Source organism: Equus przewalskii, chromosome 32 (genome assembly GCF_037783145.1).
Source record: "Equus przewalskii isolate Varuska chromosome 32, EquPr2, whole genome shotgun sequence".
Lineage (NCBI taxonomy): Eukaryota > Metazoa > Chordata > Mammalia > Perissodactyla > Equidae > Equus > Equus przewalskii.
In genome coordinates, this window is record NC_091862.1 from 9,625,662 (window position 1) to 9,639,883 (window position 14,222).

At 41.9% G+C, this 14,222-nt stretch overlaps 1 protein-coding gene across 3 annotated transcripts in view; it reads right to left on the reverse strand.

Moving 5' to 3' along the window:
• TULP4 (TUB like protein 4) overlaps window positions 1-14,222 on the reverse strand; it is a 227,964-nt gene that overhangs the window by 56,745 nt on the left and 156,997 nt on the right. The gene's annotated exons all lie outside the window — the stretch shown is intronic.

The window sequence follows — 14,222 nt, forward strand, 5'->3', positions numbered from 1 at the left end:
TCAGTTACAACGTCTCCTCTTTCATTTCTGATTTTATTTGGGTCATCTCTCTTTTTCTTTGTTAGTCTAGCTGAAGTTTCATCAATTTTGTTGATCTTTTCAAAAAACTCACTCTTTGTTTTGTTGACTTTTTTCCTATTTTCCATTTTGTTTTCTTTCTGCTCTAATCTTTATTATTTCCTTCCTTCTGCTAACTTTGGGCTGTTTTTCTATAGTTCCTTCAGTTGTAAAGTTTGATCGTTTATTTGAGATCTTTTTTTTCTTATTATAGCTATTTATTGCTATAAACTCTTCTCTTAGTACTGTTTTGCTCCATCCCGTAAGTTCTGGTATGTTGCGTTTTAGTTTTCATTTGTCTCAAGGGTAGTTTCTAATTCCCCTTTTGATTTCTTTTTTACCTTCTGGTTACTCAAGAGTGGATTCTTCAATTTCCACATATTTGTGGATTTTCCAGTATTCCTTCTGCTATTCATTGCTAGTTGTATTTCATTGTGATTGAAAATGATACTTGATATGATTCTAATCTTTTTAAATTTGTTAAGACTTGCTTTGTGACCCAGCATGTGATCCATCCTGGAGAATTTTCTTTGTGCACTTGAGAAGAATGTATATTCTGCTTCTGTTGGGTGGAACGTTCTATACAGACCTCTTAGGTCCATTTGGTTTACAGAGGAGTTAAAGTCCATGTTTTCTTTAGGGATTTTCCATCTGGACGTTCTATCCATTACCGAAAGTGGCTTATTGAAGTCTCCTACCATTACTGTGTTGCTGTCTATTTCTGCCTTCAGTTCTGTCAATGTTAGCGTTATATATTTAGTGTTTTATATATTTAGGTGCTCTGATGTTGCGTGCATATATATATTTATAATTGTTATTTTCACGGTGAATTGACTGTTTGGCATCTAACATCTTTCTTTGTTTCTTCTGACGGTTTCTGACTTAAAGTGTCTTTTGTCTGACATAAATATAGTCAGTTTTGATCTCGTTTGGCTATCATTGGCATTCAATATCTTTTTCTATCCTTTCACTGTCAGTGTATATATGATCTTAAATCGAAAGTGAATCTCTTGTACGCAATATATAGTTGGGTCTTGGGGTTTTTTTTAATCCATTCAGCTACTCTGTGTCTTTTGACTGGGGGGTTTAATTCATTTATATTTAAAGTATTATTGATAGGAAAGGACTTCCTATTGCCATTTTCTGTAAGTCTTGTAGCTCATTTGTCCCTCTTTGCCTTTCTTGCCATCTTCCTTTGTGTTTCATTGATGTTTTGTAGTCTATGGTTTGATTCCTCTCTTTTTTGTGTATCTTCTACAGGTATTTTCTTTGTGGTTGCCACGGGGCTTACATAAATCAACTTATAGCTATCGCATCTACTTTAAACTCATAACAACTTAACTTCAGTTGCATACAAAACTTTTACTTCTTCCCACTGACGCTTTGTTACTGATGTCACAATTTACATCTTTTTATATTGTGCATCCATTAACATATTTTTATACTTATTTTTAATATTCTTGATTTTAACTTTTATAAGAGAATTAAAAGTGACTTACCTATCATTATTACAAGAAAAAAGTATGCTGCATCTGTCTATATATTTATCTTTATCAATGAGTATTCTATTTTCATAGCTTTCATATGATGGTTTAGCATTCTTTCATTTTCCCCCCTAGTTTTACTGAGAAATAACTGACATATATCACTGCATAAATTGAAGGCATAGAGCATGGTAGTTTGATTTACATATATTGTGAAATGATTACCACAATAGGTTCAGCTAACATCCATAATCTCATACAGATGCAATACAAAGAAAAAAGGAAAAACTTTCTGCGCGTGATAAGAACTCTTCGAATTAACTCTCTTACCCGCTTTCCCTATGTATCATAGAGGAGAGTTCCCTATAGTCATCATGCTGCACATTACATCCCTAATTACCTATTTACCTCGAACTGGAGGTTTGTATCCTTTGACCACCTTCCTCCAATTTCCCCTCCCCTCACTCCGCACCTCTGGTAACCACAAGTCTAATCTCTCTTTCTATGAGTTTCGTTTAGATTACACATATAAGTGAGACCACACACTATTTGTCTTTCTCTGTCTGACTTATATCACTTAGCATAATGCCCTCAAGGTCATCGATGTTGTTGCAAATGGTAGGTTTTCCTCATTTTTAATGGCGGAATAATGGTCCTTTGTATACATATACCGCAAGTTCTTTATCCATTCATCCACTCATGGACACTTGGGCTGTTTCCATGCCTTGGTGATCATGAATGATAGCATCCTTTCACTGCAACTTGAAGAACTCCTTTTCGCACTTTTTGTTAAGGCAGGTCTAGTGGTGATGTGTGTGTGAGAACAACTTTTGTGTGTCTGGGAAAGCCTTTCTCTCTCCTTCACTTTGAAGGACAGTTTTCCCAGGTACAGCATTCATGGTTGGCGGTTTTTCATTTAGCACTTTGAATATATCATTACACCCCGTTCTGGGCTGCAAGGTTTCTGCTGAGAAATCTGCTGATAGTCTTATGGGTTTCTTTGTACGAGACAAGTCACTTTTTCCTGCTGCTTTTAAAACTGTCTTGGGGCCAGCTCAGTGGCCTAGTGGTGAAGTTAGCGCACTGCACCTTGGCAGCCGGGGATTCATGGGTTTAGATGCCGGGTGCAGACCTGTGCACCGCTCATCAAGCCATCCTATGGTGGTATCCCACAAAACAGAGTAAGATTGGCACAGATGTTAGTTCAGCAACAATCCTTCCCAAGCAAAAAGAGGAAGACTAGCAAGAGATGTTAGCTCAGGGCTAATCTTCTTCATCAAAAAAGAAAAAAACTATCTTTGTCTTTGACAGTTTGATTATTATGTATCTTGGTGTGGATTTTTTTTTTAGTTCATCTTATTTGGGCTCCATTGGGATTTGTGGATCTGGATGTCCACTTTCTTCCCAGATTTGGGAAGTTTTTGGCCATTATTTCTTTGAATAAGCTTTCTGCCCCTTTCTTTCTCTCTCTTCTCCTTCTGGGATTCCCATAATGCATATATTGGCCCATGTGATGGTGTCCTACAAGTCCTTTAAGCTTTCTTCATTCTATCTCACTTTTTCTTTTTTTTAAAAAAATTATTTTTGTGCAATTTTCTTCTTTTTTTAAATATTAGCATCTGCACTAACATCTATTATCAATCTTCTTTTTGTTTTTTCTTCTTCTCCCCAAAGCCCCCCAGTACATAGTTGTATGTTTTAGTTGTAGGTCCTTCTGGCTCTGCTATGTGGCATGTCACTTCAGCATGGCTCGACGAGTGGTGCTAGGTCTGCACCCAGGATCTGAACTGGCGAAACCCTGGGCCACCAAAGCAGTGCATGTGAACCTAACCAGTTGGCCGTGGGGCTGGCCCCTCACTGTTTTCTTTGTGCTCCTCTGACTGTGTAATTTCCAATGACCTATCTTCAAGTTCACTGCTTCTTTTTTCTGCTTGATCTAATCTGATGCTGAAATCCTCTAGTGAATTTTTCATTTCAGTTATTGTATTCTTCACCTCATAATTTCTGATTTTTAAAAAACATTTTCTGTCTCTGTGTTGAAATTCTCACTTTGTTCATGCATTATTCTCCTGATTTTGTTGAGCACTTTATGATTGTTATTTTGAATTCTCTGTCAGGTAAATCATATAATCTCCATTTCATTGGGGTCAGAATCTGGAGACTTATCTTGTCCTTTGTTTGGGACATATTTCCTTGTTTCTTCATTTTCCTTGACTCTCTGGGTTGGTGTCTGTGCATTAGACAAAACAGCCACCTCTCCCAGTCTTCATGGACTAACCTTGTACACTAGAAGCCTCTCGCCAATCATCCTGTTCAGAGATTCTGGAGGCCTCTCAAACCACTGTGCTAGTCTGAACCACTGTCTTTGTTCTTAATAACCCCCAGGTGTCTAGAATATGCTGGGTCCTGTCAGTGCTCCAAGACAGAGCCAGTCCCTCGGCAGCCCCCATAAAACAGGGAACATTGGATACGGTCGAACTCTTTCCCTCCCCAAGCAGAAGCCCGGATCTGAGGTTTTTACTAGCTCACTTTGCTTTGGGCTGAGGAGAGGAGCTGTGCTAAGTGCTACCCCATGCTAGTTCCAACCACCCACTTTGTTCTTAGTGACCCCCAGGCATCCTACCAGCCCTCTGAGACAGGTGAGACAGAAGCTAGGGCCTCCGGACACACCTAGAAAAAATCAGAATGTTGGATGTATTGTCCAGTTCTTTCCTTCTATTCCCAGGGAGAGTCTGGGAACTGGGGATTTTCTCCCAATCATACGGTGCTTTGCCAGAGGTAGTGATTATGGCAAGAGGGTATCTCAAATTTTCCTACCAGCTCTGATGTGGCTGGTTTCACATTCACCTGGGGTGCAGGAGCCTCTCAGCTAGTTTCTGGATTTCTCACAAAGGGAAATGGGCTGTGTACTGTTGATTTGGGACGTTGTTATGGAAAGGAAGGTCCACGGCTTTCTATTCCACCATCTGGCTGAGGTTCACCCCTGCACAACACACTCTTTGGAAGGTGTATGTAATAACAGCCAGTGTATACAAATAACTGTCTCCCATTTTTCCTTCTTAAACTAAATTGTTAAACATAAATTTCAAGAAAGGTATTTTTATTTAGCATATTTTATAATTCATCTAAACTGAGTGTTCTATATAGTGATTCATCAATGATCTGAGTCCAGAGATAAGAAAGAGTAATTTAATTTTTAAATGTCTTAATTGCCACTCTCAGTCAACCAAAACAACATCAACAAAAGAAAATAAAAGAAAGTACAAACACAGTAGCTGCACCTGTTTTTGCTAAAGAAATCTTCTCTCTTCTATGAAGAGCTCAACAGAAGTTCCAGAATACACAGAAAATAAAAATTGGGGGGAAAAAAGCCTAAACAATATCAACAATTGTATAAAGGTAGGTATGAAGGGTGGGAGGTCATCTCCTGACTTGCTTTCCCGAGTATCTTTCCATAATTTTCCTTAATTGTTACTTACATCCTCCTTGCCTATTTTGGCAAGAATCATTCCTATATATGTTCAGTTCAGGGCTTAAATAAAGACAGGCTTCCCTTTCGCAGTCCACACACTACTAAAAAGCCGTGGGGAAATCAAATGGGGACGGAGGGAAGAGAATCACTCTTTCCATCAGTTTAAGTTAAACCTCACTTTAAAGCAGTGTCGCCACGAGCCACTAGGCAGCAGCTCTACTCCATAGGTCCCTTAACCCACTCACAGTTCACTCACCATTGAGGGTCTCCAGCATAAGAAGGGACCACTGAGGGGTTACTGTAGTGAGTTTGTGGGTTAAAAAATAATAATTAATGAGTACAAGAGCTTGTGTGAGAGTGATTTCCACGTTCTCTTTTCGTTGTGTTGAGGACAATGGCTTTCAAGTCTTTCCAGGGACTCGAAAACCTACACAGTACCTGTAAGTACTCCCTTAAAGGACCAGGTGCAGGCTCACCGAAGGAGGTGAGATTAGCTGGGGGAAGGGGGGACTGTCAGCTGAGTCACTCCCAAAGCCAGCACTTAAAGGGCCAACAGAGGGAAACACGTTTTTTTTTTTTTTTTGTCTTTTGAGGAAGATTAGCCCTGAGCTAACATCTGCTGCCAATCCTCTTTTTGCTGAGGAAGACTGGCCCTGAGCTACCATCTATGTCCATCTTCCTCTACTTTATATGTGGTATGCCTGCCACAGCATGGCTTGACAAGCGGTGTGTAGGTCCGCACCCAGGATCTGCACTGGTGAACCCCAGGCCACCAAAGCAGAACGTGCGAACTTAACCGCTGCACCACCAGGCTGGCCCCAAAATGCATTCTTATAGTGAATAAAAAACTCCTTGCAAACAATAAATTGTGACTGTCTTTATTTCGGTTTTGTTAAGTTTGATTTTTTTTTCTATCAAAGAGTGGGCCTCATCCATGTTGTAGGCATTTCCACCATGTCAAACATCAGTAAATTACTTTTCACTTACAAAACTACGGTATGAACATCACATTTTTAGCTGAGAAAGCAAAGAGTTAGATTGCTTTTTAAAAGTCTCCTATATAAATCATTTCCTATCTTACAGCACAAGCCCAAGAAAAGCTTCAGGATGAACACCCATCCCCCCTGATGCCACAGAGGACCTCCTGTAAAGCCAGGGGTTGATCCAAGGCTCAGACAAATTACCTACTGTAACCTGACAAGAACCTTCTACAAAGTAAGAAAAGAAGCCGTGTGATAATGGCACTGTGGTTATGGAAAGAAACGCCACATTTTGAAGAGATTTATCCTGAAGGATGCCTGGGTGAAAGGACACGCCATCGGGGATTTGCTTTAAATACAGCAAAGAAGAAACATGAAGAGATAAAAAAAGCAAATGTGGAGATATGTATGGGTTCTTCTATTTATTTTTGCTATGTTACTCAATTTTTTTATAATTAGCAAATTATAAAAAGAGGAGTTAGCAAATCTCCTTGAGTTCTACTTTAGTACTTATATTTAAAATGTAAATAATTAATTATTCTTTTCAATTGACTAATGTGTTAAAACTTTAAGTGCATATGAGTATCTATGACAGTTGGTTTTTCATCAATATCTCTGAAAAGATACTGTATAGTAATGACTTAAAAATTTTTAAAAATTATTTGAACTAAATGAATTAAAAATCCTGGGGCCAGCCCTGTGGCTGAGTGGTTAAGTTCATGCACTCTGCTTCGGTGGCCCAAGGCTTCGCCAGTTCGAATCCTGGGCGCGGACATAGCACCACTCGTCGGGCCACATTGAGGCGGCGTCCCCCATGCCACAACTAGAAGGACCCACAACTAAAATATACAACTATGTACTGGGGGGCTTTGGGAGAAAAAGGAAAAATAAAACCTTTAAAAGTCCTGCACTGAAATATCCCCACTAACAATCCTGCTACACTAACTACTCAAGTCCTGACCACTCCACTCCAAATGGGAAATTAAGGACATATTTTTTGCAAACTATGTCCATAAAAACGGCTTTCATTTCACAGATGTCACAGAGGCACAATGGGTACTTTGAGTGATTTTTCTTGTTGTTGTCCCCACCACGACACCGACAGATCTAAAGGTGTATCAACACTGGTGACTCAGGATCAGCGATCACACCAGCAGACACCAGACATCAGATGAGGAGGGAGAAAATCAGATCACATTTTGTGAAAAAGCTCCTCTCACTTGGTGAGAAGAGGCTTGGGACCTACCCTTTGTAGCCAAAAACAGTGAGAATAAACCTCCCCTCTTTCTAGGTTAAAAAACATAAAACAAGAAAATACAAGTATGGAGGCTATAAAGAGATGTCACCCCACTTACGTCTGCATGTGCCAAGACATGAAAAAAAGCAACAGTTACTTAGAATGTGCCAATCCAGACTATTCCTATCTTATTCAAAATTATGGTTTAGGGCGCCTAAGAAAATATTAGGTCTACTCAGGGCGAGCCCCAGTGGCCTAGTGGTTAAGTTTGGTGCACTCCACTTCGGCAGCCCACGTTGGAGTGCCCGGGCACAGACCTTCAGCATTCATCAGTGGCCATGCTGTGGTGGTGGCTCACATACAAAATAGAGGAAGACTGGCAATAGATGTTAGCTCAGGGTCAATCTTTCCCAGCAAAACAGAGGAAGATTGGCTGGCAACAGATGTTAGCTCAGGGTCAACCTTCCTCAAGAAAAAAAAAAAAAGGTCTACTTAAGTATTTAAGACCTTCTCTTTCAAAAACTAGTGTTAGTATTTATAAACAAACATTATCTCTACTCACGGAAAACTAAAGTGTGGACATTTAGCAAAAAGAGGTATTAGGTGAAGAAATCTTTTTTTCTGCACCAAACAACTACATTCTAAACAAGGGCAATTTCTACAGAATATTCTTTTAAACAGAGAAGATACTCTTATGGGGCTATTTAAAATATAATTATAATTACAAAAACTCAATTCACCTACATTTTAAATCGACTATATAAAGTGAAGTATACCTGTACTTCATTAGGACTATTAACTTCTGTAGCAAATGTTTAAATATTCCAACTACATGATAAACATTTTTTTCCTAACAGTACATTCCAAAGGAGAAACCACTGGTTATTTATTATAATTGAAGGTCAAGCATAATATATATCTACTGAAATGGTTTTTACTTGTAGGATTGCAACTATAAATAGTTTCTAGAAGAAAATCAGTTTTTACAGCTCTGCTTTGCTCTGCTCTATTGTATAGGTCTGTACTCCTGATACAGCTTCTAAGTTCGCCATCATCATACGACATCCTCTACTGCACAATTTAATCACAGTTTGTATCTTTCATCGCCTGCATAAACTCTACGGACTAGTTAATTATCAGCACTTCCAAAATTTATGAAGAACAAGCATTTGCCTTTATGATTTTTTTCTAAATACCGACTCGTGTCCTCATTAAAGGAAATGAGCCTTAAAGTTTCCTTCTTGTGGCTCTAAACTTCCTAACCGTAATTCTAGACGTTCATCATGAATATACGTCACAGACACACTGGGTAAAGAGGAAAATTTCAGAATATTTACACAGAAAAGTCTGTTGGCTCATAATACAGATTCTCATTACTGTAGAGTAGAGCAGAGATGGAGAGAGGGAAAGAGAGGGCCAGCTTTGACATAGGAAGAAAGATGAAAAAACATCTTAGGCCAGGCGTTCTGTGAGGACGCCATCATCCCATCCTGCTGTCTCAGGCAGTAGCACAGGGACGCCGTGCCAGGAAACAGGGACATGTAATCTTGCAAAGTCTCTTCTCCGAGGAAATCTCATGGATTTTCTTGGTAGGGTATCCTAATATCTAATAATTCTCACTAAGGTGGATTTCCATACCATGGATGAAGATTAAACCAACAGTGATTCACGTTTAGAAACCATTGTTGGATTTGTGTACAAAGAAGAATCCAGATACTGCGACCCCCATTTGAGCTGCTTTCTAAAGGAGGGATAACTACTTAGCCTAAAAAATGAAAAAACAACAAATACCTAAATCCAGCCAGCCTCAACTAATGAAAGCCTCCACACCAATACTGGCAGATGCGAAAACCCAAAAATTAAGTAGCAAAGGAAGTTGGGAAGCGGACGATGTAAGGCCTCATATGTTAAGAGTTTATCTTGGAGACCTTCCCTCAAAAGAAAATCTAAGACACAATCCCAGTGTCACATCTAAAACAGACAGAAGTGGAGCTGCCCTGGGAGCTGGCCTGGACGTTCTTGGCCCCCTCCTCCCTGAACCCCACTCCATCCCCCGCCCCAGGAAGGCAGCGCCATAAAACTCCATGCCGAACGCAGTTTGCAAGCCTCTGCTGTTGGCAAAGGGAACTCTCTGAATAACTTCCAAGATGCGAAGAGCCACTCACTCCCTCACTGGACAGGAGCCAAGAAAGAGGGAGCCTGGTGCGCCAGAAGCAGCCACTGAACACAGCAGAAGGCGCCAGCCAGGGAATGGCATTGAAGAGGAGAGATGGGAAGAAAGTGCGAGTCACCAAACTAACCAGCCCTGCTCCAGAATTCTAGGTAGGTGAAATCATGAATACTTTCATTTAAGCTAGTCTGAGCATAATCATCTTTAACTTTCAAATATAAATACTCCCTGATACGAAGATATTTAGGCAGTGGAATCAACAGGACTTGGTGACTAAGTGGAGGGTGAAGATAAGGAAGAGGGAAAGTCAAGTATAATTCCCAGTTTTTGGCATAAGTGATCTGCAATAGAGGAGGCAGCCAGGGACGAAGACCGACAAGGGAAGTTTAGACCACGTGGGATCTGAGCAGGTCTGGGTTGATGGTCTCTGGGCAGCCAGCACTCGGTGTGAAGGACAAGAGGGAGGGATGAGCACAGCCCAGAGCCTGGGGAGTCCATGAGGCACAGGTGGGAGCTGATATGCCGTGGAAGAAACCACCCCAAGATTCTGGCAAGAGCCAGAGAGAAGATGCTCCAAGGGCTCCGAGGGCCCGGGGAGAGAGACAGGTCAGCCTGAGTACAAACTGGGGTGAATGGTAAGGAAGGCCAACTGGCAAGGACTGAAGTCCATGGAGAGGACCACCGACTTGGAGCAGAAGCTGCAGATGCCTGGAGGAAACACATCAAAGTTTAATCCGGGGCCGTACTGTGTGTGAGAATGGGGATCGCTAACCTCCCTCATGCACACATGGCTTCAGTGCCTTGTGATCCCCTCAAAATGAAGCCAAAATGGTTCATGCACCCAACTATGTGTGTGCCACGTCGCAGGAGCTATGGTAGAGAAGGGAGCCAGCTACCAGCCTGAGAAGCAGCACTCCTGTTCCCCTGCAGAGGAAAGTTCCTGGGAGCCCCCTTCTTGGCTTCTCCCCGGAAGTGGGGGACCAGGGAGAGTCTTCTTCCCGTACTGGTGCGGGCGGCTCTTTTGCTGAGAACAGTAACCACGAAGTCCTCCTTGAACCGGACCCATACAGATGCGAGTCTGAGGCTTTTTCCTTGTGTCCTGTCCTCCGTGGACAGCTACCAGCTGCTCATGGTCCCCCCAGAAGAGCCGGGCTCCTGCTTAGACACACACGGAGCATGTGCCGGCATCTCCCCTTCCCTGACGGAAACGCACCTCCAGTTCTCAACAGCCTTCTCCAGCTGAAATGCTGTCAGAGTGAACTGACGCCACGCTAAGACGCAAAGCACGCTGGACGGCTATTTGTGAACGTGTATGTCTCAAAGTGCTTTCCTCCATCGGGAGGCCCGGTACTCTCTCTCCCAGGCCGGGGGAACGTGGAGGGAACCGAGCCTTCTCTTCCTGCACCGCGTGCTGGGGGGCTGGGCATTTCTGAGGAATCGCAAAGCCTCCTGCTGCATTACCCTTGATCAACTCAGGACCCACAGATAGTTTTTTCCAGTCATATTTATACTTATTTCTTTGACATCTTCTATTTACATAATTTTATATAATTTGGTCTTCCTCCCAAGCCTTACAAACATTGTTCTATTTATAAATAAATGCCAAGTTTATCAAGCTGAGTTTATATCACTGTCTCTTCTGTGAATTTTCCACTCTTCAGAGTATTTTTCATGAGGCTGTTACAGCCTGAATGTTTGTGTTCCCCTCAACGTTCCCGTGTTGAAGCGCTAACCCCTCCTGGGACTGTATTTGGAGACAGGGCCTGTAGAGAGGTGATTAAAGTTGAATAAGGCCATAAGGGTAGGGCCCTAAACCAGTAGCATTGGTGTCCTCATGTGAAGGGGAAGAGACACTTGGGACGAGGGCAGAGAGGAGAGGACACAGCAAGAAGTGGCCTCGAGAGAAACCGAAGCTGCCAACACCTGATGGTGAACTTCCAGCCTCCAAAACTGGGAGAAATAAACGTCTGTTGTTCAAGCCCCCCTACTTATTTAAGAACTAAGCAAGATTCCGTGGCGGCAACCTGAGCAGACCAGGTCCGAGTCCTCATCTACTCTACACCCTCCAGGGAGGATCAGAGTCCCTTCTCGCAATTTAACGGAAGGCACATTTCAGCCCGAAATGAAACACATCACTTGAAAAAATGAGCCGTAAGTGTAGATGAAATTAAAAACATGCCATGAAAAATAATTTTGCTTTACAAAGTTCCATCAAACTCAGCAACCCTGAGAGTTGGATAACATGATATCATATACCTTTTAATGTGGTTCAGTAAGAATGATATGATGTCGCCTATAAAACACTCTTTACCCAAACTGTTTAATCCAACTCTAATCTAGACCTAACTTCCAGCGCAGAGGAAATACAGGCGCTGGGAGAAGAAGTTCAATGATGCTCTGTGTGAACAGTCACAGATCCAGAGCAGGCAACACTCTGCAAGGTAACCACACTGAGCTCGTCAGAAAGGCAGAATCATTAAAACAAGAAAAAGAGGAAAATGTTCTAGACTAAAAACATAATGACCAATTGCTGTACAGGAACTAAATTGGATCCTGGTTCCAAATATCAAAAGAAAGAAAAAAAAGTGTATAAAACATGTTCCTGTAACAATTAAGGAAATATAAAGACAGCCTGGATACCAGATACCATCACTGCTAACTTCTTAGCTGGGATAATGGAGGAGAATGACCTTCTTCTTAGGACATGCATCTTGAAACATCTAGAAGTGATGCGCCATGATGTCTACAACTTACTTTCAAAAATACTACTACCAAAAAATGTGTGCGTGGAGAGAGAGGGAGGGAGGGAGGCAGGCGGGGGAAGAGGGAGAGAGAGCTCCCAAATATGGCAAAACGTGAGCTGCCGAATTTAAGGAGGGTAAATTCTTTCAACTTTTCTGTAACATCTGAATGTGTGCATAACAGAAAGTTGGGGACAATTACCCCAAATGTCACCTCTAAACTATCTAGATCAGGATTTGAAGGGGGAGAATCTATGGAGGGAGCCTACGAGCTCCCAAAATTCCATGCAAAGTGATATATGTAACCATGTCTGTACTGTGCACATTTTTCCAGGGAAAGGCTTCCCAATTTCCATCGGACGCTCAAAGTAGTTTATAATCCCCCAAAGGGTACATAAATCACCACTCTAGAATGAAGAAAACATATGACAGAAAAATAGCGAGACTGCAAACTCACTGCTTGTAAGACAGTACTGCTTCTATTTTTAAAAGTTCACAGGAAGCAGCCTGAAAGCCCATTATGATCAGAACTGTCTCTGGAGGTGGAGGCGGTTTCATCCCGGAGGCTGTTTGACTCTGCATCAAGGGTAGGGGGCTCCCGGGAGACGGGAAGGATGCAGTTGGCCTCCTGCCGTCCACACCGATGCTGCACACATCGACTCCCAGAGTAAGAGCCGGGACACGGTATTACAAACATCAGGCTGTCTTCACATGCTTTTCTCATTAATAATTTTCAAACCAAGCACGAGATAAGAAAGAGTGACAGAGATGGAGGAAGGAACATTATCTCTCCATGTCTCCGTTCAAACATGACCGATGGAGCATCCCATACATCTCTTCTCTGCGTTAAACCCTGCCAAGCCTCACTGCTTCAGTTAGGCTGCAACCTTTTGCCAAGGCAGTGGAGCGCTTTCCTTGACCAAAATCCTACCCATTAGCCCTAAATACAGAACTCAGGCAGGTGCCACATTTTACTCACTGTATCCCCAGCATCTCTAGGTCCCATGCCTGTCACACTTCAGGTGTGCTGTCTGCTGGGGACGTTGGCTGGCAAAGCTCATCAAGGGGATGGTGACATGAGCCTACGGGTTCCATCCCGCTAGGCGAGGGGAAAATGTGAAGGCAAGACTTCCAGGTACGAGTTCTTAAGTGCTTTCACATCTGTTCCCTCATTTGATCATCAAAAAGCCCTGGGGATGAGGCAGGAAATAATTCACACCCCTTGTCACAGAGGAGGAAACTGATGCCTGAGCAAGGTCACTGAAGGGCCTGCAGCACGCTTCTCTGAGCAGACTCTAGGGGCAGTAAAAACCGACAAAAACAAAGCGCTCTCCTAAGCCACCCCAAGTGATTCATACAGACACCCGCACACGCTACTGGCTAACGAGAGACCTGAGGCGGAGGGCGAGGGAAGCCACTCGGAGCGGAGACGATCTTTCTGTAATTCTCATAATACTAATTTTGAGAAGAAAGAGAAAAGATACTGGCCATTCTTACTTGAAAAAATTGGAAACATAAAATAAATAGTGACTAGAAGAAAGCAATTCAGTAAAAAAAAAAAAAAAAGGTTCAAAAATAAAAGTTACAGTTTCATATTATATCGCCTGCTTTTACCAATATTAAACCGAAATCTCTGGTATGAAATGTTCTGGCATTTTATAGATTCTACCGTACTTGGAAAACACAAGCTTTACATTTATAAAGGTTTTAACTAGTCAATTCTTATATTTAAAAAATGAATTATCAATATATAATTTTACTAGGTTATTAAGTATCATTTTATCATGAAAGTAAAACAGGCACATTAAAGAAAATTTTGAAATTATGTTTTAGAAATGACCCAGAGGCTCAGCACCATAAAGGCAGCCTGCCGGTGGGGCTCTGGTTCATCCCCTCCCAGTTCTTTTACGACGTGGACGGGTTTCTTTTGGGTGCTGGAGGATGTGGTAATCACACCACAAATGCCATTTCGTATCCTGATTTTTTCCTTAACGTAAGGGCTCTTCCAGATTATCCCATCATCTTCATAACCACCATGTGTGATTTACTGAGTGACTATGTAATCCTCTAAGTGGTTACAC